This window comes from Salmo trutta, chromosome 28, assembly GCF_901001165.1.
Source record: "Salmo trutta chromosome 28, fSalTru1.1, whole genome shotgun sequence".
NCBI classification, from domain to species: domain Eukaryota; kingdom Metazoa; phylum Chordata; class Actinopteri; order Salmoniformes; family Salmonidae; genus Salmo; species Salmo trutta.
Window position 1 is genome coordinate 7,442,291 of NC_042984.1, and position 14,569 is coordinate 7,456,859.

Below are 14,569 nucleotides of genomic sequence, written 5' to 3' on the forward strand. Positions count from 1 at the left end.
CAAATGTTGCACAATCCAGATGTGGAAAGCTCTTAGAGACTTACCCAAAAAGTCAGCTGTAATAGCTGACAAAGGTGCTTCTACAAATTATTGTCTCAGAAGTCTGAATTCTTATGTAAATGAGATATTTCTATATTTCATTTTCAATAAATGTTTTCACTTTGTCATTATGTGGTGTTGTGTGTGGATGGGTGAGGGGAAAAAATTGATATAATCCATTTTGAATTCAGGCTGTTACACAACAAAATGTGGAATAAGTCAAGGGGTATGAATTATATCTTAAGGCACTGCATATATGAGCCTACCCCCCAAAAAACTGAAATAAAATAATAATTGTGCTGTTATACAATACATAGTCTACCGCATATTATGCATGGCAGAAAAACATCAAACAAACTGTTTTAAGATGTCTTTGGTACATAGTTGGTCCAGTGGTACCCAAACTTTTTATACTTCCCTACCCCTTCAAACATTCAACCTCCAGCTGCGTACCCCGTCTAGCACCAGGGTCAGCGCATTCTCAAATGTTGTTTTTTGTCATCACTGTAAGTCTGCAGCCCACACACTATACGATACATGTATTAAACATAAGAATGAGTGTGAGTTTTTGTCACAACCCGGCTAATGGGAAGTGACAAAGAGCTCTTATAGGACCAGGCACAAATAATAATATTATAATAATAATCAATCATTTTGCTCTTTATTTAGCCATCTTACATATAACACTTTATTTGTTCATCGACAATTGTGAATAACTCACCACAAGTTAGTGAGAAGGGTGTGCTTGAAAGGATGCACATAACTCTGCAATGTTGGGTTGTATTGGAGAGAGTCTCAGTCTTAAATCCTTTTCCACACACAGTCTGCGCCTGTATTTAGTTTTCATGCTAGTGAGGGCCGAGAATCCACTCTCACATAGGTACGTGGTTGCAAAGGGCATCAGTGTCTTAACAGCGCGATTTGCCAAGGCAGGATACTCTGAGCGCAGCCCAATCCAGAAATCTGGCAGTGGCTTCTGATTAAATAACATTTTCACAGAACCACTTGTTGCAATTTCGATGAGGCTCTCTTGTTCAGATATTGGTAAGATATCGTTACATCACATTTAACATTGTCCGTAAGCTTGAGTTCATTTGCACTCAAAAAAAATCATACAATGATGGAAAAACCTGTGTGTTGTCCTTGTTAATGCAGATAGAGAAGAGCTCCAACTTCTTAATCATCGCCTCAATTTTGTCCCGCACATTGAACATAGTTGAGGAGAGTCCCTGTAATCCCAGATTCAGATCATTCAGGTGAGAAAAAACATCACCCAGATAAGCCAGTCATGAGAAACTCGTCATCATGCAAGCGGTCAGACAAGTCAAAATTATGGTCAGTAAAGAAAACTTTAAGCTCGTCTCTCAATTTTAAAAAATGTGTCAATACTTTGCCCCTTGATAACCAGCGCACTTCTGTATGTTGTAAAAACGTTACATGGTCACTGTCCATATCATTACATAGTGCAGAAAATACACGAGAGTTCAGGGGCCTTGCTTTAACAAAGTTAACCATTTTCACTGTAGTGTCCAAAACGTCTTTCAAGCTGTCAGGCATTCCCTTGGCAGCAAGAGCCTCTTAGTGGATGCTGCAATGTACGCAAGTGGCGTGGGGAGCAACTGCTTGCACGCGCGTTACCACTCCACTATGTCTCCCTGTCATGGCTTTTGCGCCATCAGTAAAGATACCAACACATCTTGACCACCAAGTCCATTTGATGTCACAAAGCTGTCCAGTGCTTTAAAAATATCCTCTCCTGTTGTCCTGGTTTCCAGTGGTTTGCAGAAGAGGATGTCTTCCTTAATTGACCCCCCATAAACATAATGGACATATACCAGGAGCTGTGCCAGACCCGCCACATCTGTTGACTCATCCAGCTGTAACGCATATAATTCACTGGCTTGTATGCGAAGCAGTAATTGTTTCAAAATATCTCCTGCCATGTCACTGATGCGTTGTGAAACGGTGTTGTTTGATGATGTCACGTTCGTCGTAAAGATGGGACCAAGGCGCAGCGGGAATGTGTATGCTCATCTTCTTTATTGAGAAGAAAACCAATATAAACACTTAAACAAAAACAACGATGAGAAACAGTCCTGTAAGGCATACAGCTACAAATGGAACAACTACCCACAAAAACCCATGAAAAAACACCCCTTCAATTAGAGGCAACGAGGAACAGCTGCCTCCAATTGAAGGTCAACCCAATAAACTAAACATAGAAATAGAAAACCTAGAACGAACATAGAAATATACTAACATAGAACATTAACCAAAAAACCCCGAAACACATAAAACAAACACCCCCTGCCACGTCCTGACCTAACTACAATAACAAATAACCCCTTTACTGGTCAGGACGTGACAGTACTCCCCCCCCCCCCCCCCCCCCCCCCCCCCCAAAAGGTGCAGACCCCGGATGCACCTCAAACAAAAAACACAAAAATAAACCCCAAAACAAAATAATCCTAAACTAAACGGAGGGAAGGGAGGGAGGCCACCGTCACCGACGGTTCTTGTGCTACACCCCCCCTCCCCAATCCTCCTACTATGGAGGTGGCTCAGGCTCTGACCTTAGTCCCCAACCTAACCTGTCCACCCCCGCTGAAGGCTCAGGGCTAAAGCGCGTCGCTGGAGACCTCGGGCTGATGCGCGTTGCTGGAGACCTCGGGCTGATGGGTGGCTCTGGGAGCTCCGGACTGGAGGGCGACTCTGGGAGCTCCGGACTGGAGGGCGACTCTGGGAGCTCCGGACTGGAGGGCGACTCTGGGAGCTCCGGACTGGAGGGCGACTCTGGGAGTTCCGGACTAGAGGGCGACTCTGGGAGCTCCGGACTGGAGGGCGACTCTGCGCCGGTTCCGGACTGTAGGGTGACTCTGGCTGCGCCGGTTCCGGACTGTAGGGCGACTCTGGCTGCGCCGGTTCCGGACTGTAGGGCGACTCTGCCTGCGCCGGTTCCGGACTGTAGGGCGACTCTGGCTGCGCCGGTTCTGGACTGTAGGCCATCTCTGCAGGCTCCGGACTGTAGGCCGTCTCTGCAGGCTCCGGACTGTGGGCCGTCTCTGCAGGCTTCGGACTGTGGGCCGTCTCTGTCGGTTCCCAGACTGTGGGCCGTCTCTGACGGTTCCGGACTGTGGGCCGTCTCTGACGGTTCCGGACTGTGGGCCGTCTCTGTCGGTTCCGGACTGTGGGCCGTCTTTGCAGGCTCTGGACTGCAGGACGTCGCCGGGAGCACTGGACGGGGAACTGTCACCGGAAGCTCTAGACGGAGAACTGTCGCCGGAAACTCTGAACGGGGAACTGTCGTCGGAAGCTCGAACTGTCGCCGGAAGCTCTGGACGGGGAACTGTCGTCGGAAGCTCTAGACGGGGAACTGTCGTCGGAAGCTCTGCACGGGGAACTGTCGCCGGAAGCTCTGGACGGGGAACTGTCTCCGGAAGCTCTGGACTTGGACAGGCGCACTACAGGCCTGGTGCGTGGGGCTGGCTTTGGAGGCGCCAGACTGGTAAAACGCACCTCAAGGCCAGTGCGAGGAGCAGGAGCAGGACGAACTGGACTGGGCTGACGCACTGGAGGCCTAGTGCGTGGGGCTGGTACTGAAGGTACCAGACTGGAGACACGCACCTCAAGTCTAGTGCGAGGAGCAGGAACAGGACGTACTGGACTGGGCTGACGCACTGGAGACCTGGTGCGTGGTGCTGACTTTGGAGGCACCAGACTAGAGACACGCACCTCAGGGCTAGTGCGAGGAGCAGGAACTGGATACACCGGGCTATGAACAAGCACTGGAGGTCTGGAGCGCACAGCCTGTACCACCCGTCCTGGCTGGGTAGTCACAGTAGCCCTGCACGGGCGGAGTGCTGGCACAGGGCGAACTGGGCTGTGCAGAGGCCTGATGGCTGCCGTGCGTAGAGCAGGCGCAGGGTAGCCTGGGCCTAGGAGACGTACTGGTGGCCAGATGTACTGCGTAGGCATACTCCTACCTGGCTGGATGCCCACTCTAGCACGGCACTTGCGAGGGGCTGGAATCGCTCGCACCGGACTGTGTGTGCGCAAGGGCGAGATCGTGCACACTTCCGCATAGACCGGCGCTCTTCTCCCCGCCAAATGCTCCCCACACGGGGAGTTGGCTCAGGTCTATTGCCTAACCTAGCCACACACCCTGTGTGCCCTCCCCCCCCAAAATAATTATTGGGGGTGCCTCTCAGGTTTCCTTGCCAGCCGTGTCCCAGCATAGTGTTCTCTCCAATCTCCTGCTGCCTCCGCTCTCCTGGCTTCCTCCACCTGTTCCCATGGGAGGCGATCCCTTCCAGCCTGGATCTCCTCCCAGGTGTAGGATCCCTTTCCGGCCAATATCTCCTCCCATGTCCATGAATCCAAAGAGCTCCTCTGCTGCTCCTTCCTCCGCTGCTTGGTCCGTTGGTGGTGGGTAGTTCTGTCACGTTCGTCGTAAAGATGGGACCAAGGCGCGGCGGGAATGTGTATGCTCATCTTCTTTATTGAGCAACAAATAACCCCTTTACTGGTCAGGACGTGACAGATGAAGTCATTGTCTGTATAGTTGTTTTGGCCTTTTCCCCCAGCATTGTCCCAGCCATATCCAAGGCAGCTGTCACGTCCTGACCAGTAAAGGGGTTATTTGTTATTGTAGTTTGGTCAGGACGTGGCAGGGGGTGTTTGTTTTATGTGGTTCGGGGTTTGTTGGGATATGTACTTATGTAAGAGGGGTGTTTGTTTTATGTGTTCCGGGTTTTGGGGTATTCTATGTTTTGTATTTCTATGGTTTTTCTATGTTGTGTATTTCTTTGTTGGCCTGGTATGGCTCTCAATCAGGAACAGCTGTACTTCGTTGTTGCTGATTGGGAGTCATACTTAGGTAGCCCCTTTTTCACCTGTCTTTTGTGGGAAGTTGTTTTTGCACTGCTAGGGTTAGCCTGCAAAACTGTTTAGCTGTCATTCATTTTCTTGTTTTTGTTACGTGTTCAAGTTTATTAAAATAAACGTTAAAATGAGCACTCAACCCGCTGCGCCTTGGTCTACTCCCTTTGACGGCCGTTACAGCAGCAGGAAGAATTAAGTCCTCCTCAATAGTATGGTGCTTGCCTGTCCTAGCCACTCGGTAGCTCACCATATAAGACCCTTCTAGACCCTTCTTATTAATGGTATCTGTTGCTTTTATACATGTCTTACTACTCGAAAGTCGTCTTAGTTCTCACTCAAAAAACTCCTGTGGCTTATTTTTCTAATTGGCATGTTTTGTTTCTAAAAGAGTGACTGTTTCATTGAGTTGCGAGATAGTGCTTTTGCACATATAACACACTGTGGCTGAGGAAAGGCACTACTCCCAATATAAGTGAACCCCAAATCAATGTAGTTCTCATCATATTTACGCCTCTTTGATGGTCCAACGTCCCTGTCTGTTGTTCGGTGCTTTCCCGGGTAAGGGGGCAGTAGCTCTTTGGCTGCATCAGACTCACAACTCTCAGTGTCAATGCTAGCTGGGCTAACAATAAATATAGAATTACTGATGCTAGCATTGGATGTGCTCGTGGAAGCAGAACAACTTGTGTCGCCGACAGGTGCAGGTGTAGTTCTGCTGGTAGTAGCAGTACAACCAGTAGAGCTGGTATGTGTCTCTATGGACGTGGGCCTTACTTTTTTTAACCATTAATACATTTTCGAGCAAACGGAATAAGCAGCGCCTACGTTTGGCTACAACCGGACCGTTAGTGGAATTCCCGCCAGAGAGTAACGGTTAATGTGATTGGATGTTAATTATTTGACTAGGCTTCCTGTATTTGACATTGTGTTGGTTATTTCGCTGAACACCTAGATGGTTTAATTTTATTTTTGGCCAGTGAAACAAGGCTAGTCAGGCGAGGGGGGGGAAAAACCTCACCCAGATGTATAGCCCCGTTGGAAAATATAAATGTACTGTTTGAAAATGTGAATTATTATTATTATATTTTTTTTTAATGTGAATCACATTTTTATTTAGCGTACCCCCGACGACATTGCGCGTACCCCAGTTTAGGAATACCTGGTCTATATATATATATATATATATATATATATATATATATATATATATATATATATATATATATATATATATAGTTAAATTATAGTAATCACCTTTGAGTGTGGACTGTATTAGTATGCGTACTGGATGGACTGGTTACCTTATGCTCCAAACTTCCATGAGTCTGGGAGATATTTTATAGGCCTCGGCGATACTGTTAGTTCATTAATTGTGCAGACTTAGCCTACAATTATAGGGATCTTGTATTTGATTTTGAAAAGCCTAGTATGAAGGCATTTTTTTATATTTTCAGAAAATGAATATGCTGGCACATTACCTTTAGCTACAGAATATCTCACCACCATGCGTTTCCATCTCCTCCTCTCTCTCCTTCATTCCTTTCTCCAGCACGTAGAGAGAGGGGCTGTAAACAGTTTAATTTAATGTTTTTCGTGGTGAAAACATGTTACTATCGATGTCACGGAACAGATTTCATTTGTTTCCCAAAATTAAGCACTGGGTAGCAGCAGGAACAGGGTTGGAGAGCCCATGGCATGCAGAGTACTGGATAGCAGCAGGTTGGAGAGACCATGGCATGCAGAGTACTGGGTAGCAGCAGGAACAGGGTTGGAGAGACCATGGCATGCAGAGTACTGGATAGCTGCAGGAACAGGTTGGGGAGACCATGGCATGCAGAGTACTGGGTAGCAGCAAGAACAGGGTTGGAGAGACCATGGCATGCAGAGTACTGGATAGCAGCAGGAACAGGGTTGGAGAGACCATGGCATGCAGAGTACTGGGTAGCAGCAGGAACAGGGTTGGAGAGACCATGGCATGCAGAGTACTGGGTAGCAGCAGGAACAGGGTTGGAGAGACCATGGCATGCAGAGTACTGGATAGCAGCAGGAACAGGGTTGGAGAGACCATGGCATGCAGAGTACTGGATAGCAGCAGGAACAGGTTAGAGACCATGGCATGCAGAGTACTGGGTAGCAGCAGGAACAGGTTTGGAGAGACCATGGCATGCAGAGTACTGGATAGCAGCAGGAACAGGGTTGGAGAGACCATGGCATGCAGAGTTCTGGATAGCAGCAGGAACAGGGTTGGAGAGACCATGGCATGCAGAGTACTGGGTAGCAGCAGGAACAGGGTTGGAGAGACCATGGCATGCAGAGTACTGGATAGCAGCAGGAACAGGGTTGGAGAGACCATGGCATGCAGAGTACTGGATAGCAGCAGGTTGGAGAGACCATGGCATGCAGAGTACTGGATAGCAGCAGGAACAGGGTTGGAGAGACCATGGCATGCAGAGTACTGGATAGCAGCAGGAACAGGTTAGAGACCATGGCATGCAGAGTACTGGATAGCAGCAAGAACAGGGTTGGAGAGACCATGGCATGCAGAGTACTGGATAACAGCAGGAACAGGTTGGGGAGACCATGGCATGCAGAGTACTGGGTAGCAGCAGGAACAGGGTTGGAGGAGCCCCTGGAATACAGAGTTTGGGCGGAATATCACCTGTTGCACAGCGAGATGCTGCATGCTCCTCACACAGTGTAAAAGACTTTACAATATACATACATTTAAAAAACATTAACATGTAGTGTGTGTGTGTGTGTGTGTGTGTGTGTGTGTGTGTGTGTGTGTGTGTGTGTGTGTGTGTGTGTGTGTGTGTGTGTGTGTGTGTGTGTGTGCGCTGCTGCGTGCGTCAGTGCATATTCGAGTGCATACAGATTACATGTATTTTTGCCCCTCTTCCTGTCCATTTGATAATGGGCCACTCTAAATTGAAAAGTAATTTTACATGTTAATAAAGACAAAATTAAATTGAGAATAGTCTGATGGGTGAAAATATGATCACTTGATGAGAGAACAGCTGTGCAGCCTGAGGGAAGGAACAGACAACAAGCTTTTTTTGAGACTTTCTCAAATCATCGACAGTCTATAGTTCCGTCATGCAGCCCATATATGTGTTGATTTCTGATACATTCTAAGGTTTGTATCATTCACAACTAAAGTTGCCAAATAACTCTAAATCTATCTTATAGGACCTGTTTCAAATGATTACTTTAATGCTCAACATAGCCACTTCATATGCGCACTCACTCCGGAATGGGAAAAATGTCCTTTCTATTTTATTCAGCTAAGTTCAATTATATTCTTACTATAAACTCATAGAATATAGAATAATGGCATGGGACTTCAAAACATAACTTGTTAGTTAAATGAAAAAGCCTACAGCCTATGGCAAGAGAGCATAGGCCAATTCCTATTCTGTTCTTCTGAAATACATTTTTCTTCATATCAGAATGTCTCTAGACCTCCCTAAAATAAATAATGGATTTATTTTGATGACGTACATTATATTGATATATTAAACTTTTTAAATGTAGATGTTCCAAAGGCTCGCACCAGTGGCTTGTATGCATGGAGGCCTGGAGGTGATAAATGTGTTTATGGTAATTAACAGTCAATTACATTGAGACCAGCAGTCTTTTGCATGACAATAACCGGGTGACAAAATGTCATAACCGCCACAGCCTTAGTCATGCCAACAAAGCAATTTGATTTGAATTGAAAGACACAGAGAGATCGACACAGAGAAATAGACACTGTAAGAACCGACGCTGGAGATGAGAAGCAGGTACGGGGAGTTGAACATTTAATGTAGCACAGACATGGAACGGGACAGGAACAGCGTCAGAACCCGGTTACACAACGACATACGAACATTAATGCAGAGGCGGGGAACAACCTCGGCAACAGACAGATATAGGGGAGGAAATAAACACAGGGGAGTGAGTCCAGGTGAGTGTAATGAATCGCTGAAGCGCGTGACGAGGGGAGCAGGTGTGCGTAATGATGGTGGCAGGTGTGCGTAATGATGGTGGCAGGAGTGCGTAATGATGGTGGCAGGAGTACGTAATGATGGTGGCAGGAGTACGTAATGATGGTGGCAGGAGTGCGTAATGATGGTGGCAGGAGTACGTAATGATGGTGGCAGGAGTACGTAATGATGGTGGCAGGAGTGCGTAATGATGGTGGCAGGAGTGCGTAATGATGGTGGCAGGAGTGCGTAATGATGGTGGCAGGAGTGCGTAATGATGGTGGCAGGAGTGCGTAATGATGGTGGCAGGAGTACGTAATGATGGTGGCAGGAGTACGTAATGATGGTGGCAGGAGTGCGTAATGCAGGGCAGCCTGGCGCCCTCGAGCGCCAGGGAGGGAGAGCGGGAGCAGGCGTGACAGACACAGAGAGATGGACATAGAGGCCTTATCCATCTCTGCAACGGAGACTTCGACAGGTAGGACACACACACTATTCACACTCACACACACTATAACACACACTCATAATGGGAGAATGGGGGCGGTGGCACAATTTTGATATTGGTGTAATCATTTCAAAATGTGTCAGCCGAAGCGAATTTAGATTTGATTTTTTATTGTTATTTTATCTGTGGCTCAAATGTAAAGTTATTACACCTCTATCTCTCTCTCTAACTGCCTGCTGGAGCTTGGCTTGGCTGCTCATTGATCTGCAGGGCTTGCAATAGCATTTCAGATAAGGCTCTGATTGACTGCTTCTTCCAGAGGCTTCAGTCCCAAATGACACCCTATATAGTGCACTACTTTAGACCAGAGACCCAATACCTATGGGCCCTGGTCAGGAGTAGTGCACTACATATGGAAATAAGGTGCAATTTGGGGCACAGGCCATCTCTTTGGGAGGGAGCGAGAGAGTGAGGAGAGGTAGTGAAAGTAGAGAGAGAGAGAGAGAGAGAGAGAGAGAGAGCGGGCGCGAGATAGAGAAAGAGAGAGGGCGCGAGAGAGAGAGAGTGAGAGATGGCGAGAGAGAGAGAGAGGAAGATTGCAGGTGTTAATCCTGTAGTGCCCAGACTTAAATCTGTATGAAGTGGACACCTGCAGTGTTTGTGTGATGCTAGACAGCCCACACATCAACCCAGGCCCTGTCAGAGCCTCTCCCACACCACAGGAGTCCGTAGTCACCCTTCTTCCTAGGGTTCGGGTTTCAACCATAGAAAAGATCATTACTGGAACGGATATTCCCATAAAATTACCCATGACAGTGCTGTGGTTTGACCCTCTCCCCCCTCCCTCCTTTCTCTCTCTCCCCATCTCTGCACTTTCACTACCTCTTCCCACCCTACATAACTCTCTCTCTCTCCCTGCCCCCTCTCTCTCTTCACCTTGAGAGAGAGATGGGAAGGTATCGTCTTTAGATACTGTATTGAGCTGGGGGTATAGATTATACTATGGATTTCCTTTGAGGAAACGTATTCTGATTGGTTTTCTTTTGACAGTTCTGCATTGTTGCTTCGTCTGAATGTAGTAATCAGAATGTCTCATACCCCTGTGTAACAATGTGTAACTGCAATCAGGAATATTGTATTCTGCGGTTTAAAAGCTCATTGTTCTGAACATTCTTGCCAATTAGATTCAAAGTAGAGCGGTCGTAATGGAAGAAAAATACCCTTAAACCCTATCAGCCGATGCTTTTTCAACACAATGTAGAGCTCTATGTACATCATTAATTCATGAACATGATAACCTCTGCATTTATGAACGATCTGTTTCGCAATTCACAACAATGTCATTGGCGATCGTAGATAGTTACTCTATCGTTACTAAATATCAGTTTAATTTGCTGTGAAAATCTTTACATGGCTGCGGAGCCAAGCCGACAATGTGGCGGAGTGCATCTCTTATTTGGGGGAAACCCTGGCATAGTGACCATATCTTTAAATGAATGAATCCCAGTATTGAAACTCCCCACTGGGCACACACTGGTTGAATCAACATTGTTTCCATGTCATATCAATGAATAGAAGTGGAATAGACGTTGAATTGACATCTGTGCCCAGTCGGTTGTTACATTTTCAGGAAAATCTCCAGTGTACTATGTAAGGAATAGGGTGCATTTTGGGGACAGAGACAGAGGCTCTCTGTTCTATTCCGTTTCATCATTTCAACTGTTGGAAGCCTTCTTTTATTTTTTTTCATTGGCTGTATGCGATTGTGATTCATGAAATGGGTTTTTCTGATCTTTCTGAACCAGCCATTTCATCCTATCTTCAACAGATGTTCTCAGTCATGTTGTCTCACGTCAGCCACCTATAACCGCGAGTACAATGCCACTCGGGTTTTCCCATCAGACTTTCATTATGCATATTAATTACAATGGAAATGTTGTGAGTTTTTAAGATCTCAGTTTGTAGTGCCCTAGATATAGATGTATTATGTAGTCACTGTGTTGTAACGTTATTGGGTTGGTTTTCTGTTTCATCCATTGACATAGAATGGAAATGAGAGCAAATTGACTTTGACAGGCGCGTCAGTACGGAATCATCAGAGGACCTGGTCTAATGTCAAAATACATCAGTTCCTTCTCGTGTCTGTCAATCAAATGTTTAGGACCGTTCTCTCCCTCTCTCAATGTGTTTAAGGCAGTACACATTACGGCAGGGATAGCAGGGTCGGACTGTAGCAGTGTGTTTCCCCCCCTCCTGGTTTGGGTGATGATAGCTGATTGACATGGCCTTAGGGGGGGACCAATGTGATCTGTGTCTGAGTGATGTGGAGGAGAGGCTATGTCTGTCTGCCCTCTCTCTCTCAGCCAGGCTTATTTTGAGTTCCCCGCTTCCTCCAACTTATTTTGGGAACTCTAATTATCATGATGTGTTCCCCCCCTTAGGGGGTTGCTGTCTACCTTTGGCAGGCAGGAGGAGAGAAACAACTCACCCCAGAAAGTTTGGGAAACTCTTTCTGTCTTAACTTTATCTCCTCGGATATAAACTTCCATCTGCACTCACAAATTCAGTTTCTATTAAATGTCAAATCAATAAACTTCACATTCATCAGTGGGTCTTTATGTGCGTAGCTCCACTTCATTTAAACGTCACATTCATGGTGATTACAGAAGGCTGTTTCAGACTTATTCGCTTTATTTTATTATTATTATTTTCAAAGTATGTAATTAGCGTGCGTTCACTCAAAAAAAAGCATTAAATTCTCTTGATAGGATCATTTATTTTTATATTTGTTTCTATCCCCCCCTTAAATGCTTTCTTTGAAACATTTTCCATGTCCGTTCACTCAAACATTAATCTCAAGGGTGTTATGTGAACCTCTCTGGCTATGATTGATTTAATGATCAGTATTGCTTAATGCGTACTGAGGTTTAAATGGCCTGTCTCACTGATGTAGAAACCAAACACACAGTCAGAGACTTTTAATAGTCCAGCTCTCAGGCATCTAAAAGGGACAATTTGGGATTGATTGGTACAGTGGTTCCTCAATTAAAAGTTTTGAGATTATGCCGCGGGAGTTAGAGTTAATTTGTGGTTTAGTACGGTACCCTGCATCACTGCTTCATTGCTCCAGACCACCACAAGGGGGAGTAAAAGCACTGATTATGCTTTTGGGTCCCAAGGCGCTAATGTGTCTCTAACTGACAATGAATGGGCAACATAAACCAAATAGAAACTGATAATTGTGCACGACTTCAAAATTGAATTTCAATTAACTGAATGATGAGGATGAAGAAGGTGGATGAATTTCAATGAACTGAATAATGATGAGGATGAAGAAGGTGATTGAATTTAGAACAATAGTATAAGAATTGGTCTTCCTCTGTCCACGCGCACCCAGAACAATACACATATTTTTTTGTTACTACTCATCAGTATTACTTACTAAAACTGTTGTTACACTAAGGTTTTTATTGTAAGAGAAACTAAAACGTTCAATTATATTCCATGATATTCTTAAGATATATGTGTTGACTCTTAAATATGTGTTTGCTCTTACTTTAGTACTGTATCCTACTCCCGACCCGTCAGGTTGTACAGCGCAATTATGGGCTATTCGCAGGACAATAGACTCTTGCCAACACCTCTTTGTATTATTGATACTTTGTGCAAGGCAATTGATCAGCATTAAAAACTTTGTGGATGGGGCCTCTCGAGTTGCGCAGCGGTTTAAGATACTGCAAACTGCTTTGCTACAGATGCTGGTTCGATACCCATGAGGCAAAGCACAATTGGCCCAGCGTCGTCTGGGTTAGGGGAGGGTTTGGCCGGCCGGGATGGGGAGGGTTCGGCCGAGATGGGGAGGGTCCGGCCGGGATGGGGAGGGTTCGGCTGGGATGTCCTTGAGAAAACATAAACTCATACTTATTTCCCTCAATAAAATGCTAATCATTTTATAACATTTTTGACATGCGTTTTTCTGGATTTTTTTGTTGTTATTCTCTCTCTCACTGTTCAAATAAACCTACCATTAAAATTATAGACTGATCATTTCTTTGTAAGTGGGCAAACGTACAAAACCAGCAGGGGATCAAATACTTTTTTCTCCCACTGTATATATACATGTAAATAGGCCTAAACATGACAAAATATTCCTATAATCCTACCTTGAAAGAAACGATGTGGTCCCAGAAACACATCTCTGACATTGGGTCCAGCATATCTCTTGATGATTTCTTCCTCAAAGAAATCTCGAGCCATGAAACCGAGCCGTGAATTAGTGTGGAACACATAGCAGTCTGTGAGGTGTAGGCGACAATATTTTATTCACCTTAGCATTATTAGCCCTAGTTTACAGTATTGTAGCCTACTGTACCTGCTCATTTTCCCAGGCTTTCGCGTTCGGCGTAACATGGGCATCTGATGATAGTGTTTGCGAATAGAACTGTCCGTGAACAAAATCTCCAAGTCTACCAGTATTTTTTTTTAAATGTCTCCAGTAGATTTGCCGTTCCTCCTGAAAGCCCTAATCTGCTCACTTAAATGAGAGATCCTGGTCATGGTGCTACAGTATATTGCTACAGCATAATCAAAGTGAGAACAATCGGTGATCTGCTGTATACTTATGGCCGATTGTAACCTGAATGTCCCACCAGTACTCCTCACCCCGCCCCAAACTCCGCCCTTAACAAAGTTACCATTCAAAAACAAACTGTTTATCTAACAACAAAAAATGATGGGCTATTAGCAGGACAATATATATTGGTCATATTGGTCATGGCTCCCAAGTGGCGCAGTGGTCTAAGGCACTGCATCTCAGTACAAGAGGCATCAATACAGTCCCTGGTTTGAATCCAAGCTGTATCACATCTGACCATGATTGGGAGTCCCATAGACCCGGCGCACAATTGGCCCAGCGTCGTCCGGGTTTGGGGAGGGTTTGGCTGGCCGGGATGTCCAAAAAAACAGGCACTGTGGGCTTTTGGTTTCTTTCCCCCAGATTACAATCGCTCACTTTCGGTTATTTAAAAACAAAATCCTCTCTAAAATATAGTTATTTTTTTTAAACAAAGCGATTATTATTATTATTATTATTTATTAATTTAGAATTATATAAAAATCCCTTAGATATCCTCCAATCCTCTAAATGTGGAGAGTCACATCATTGAAAAAAAATATTTTTAGATATACTGTAGGCCTACCATAGGCGACATGATTTACACTAGTGTTGAGTAAT

General features: G+C 45.4%; 1 protein-coding gene across 1 annotated transcript in view; it reads left to right on the top strand.

Annotated features, from left to right (window-relative positions):
• Positions 1-14,569, top strand: part of LOC115166459 (copine-5) — a 176,996-nt gene that overhangs the window by 105,267 nt on the left and 57,160 nt on the right. The window lies entirely within an intron of this gene.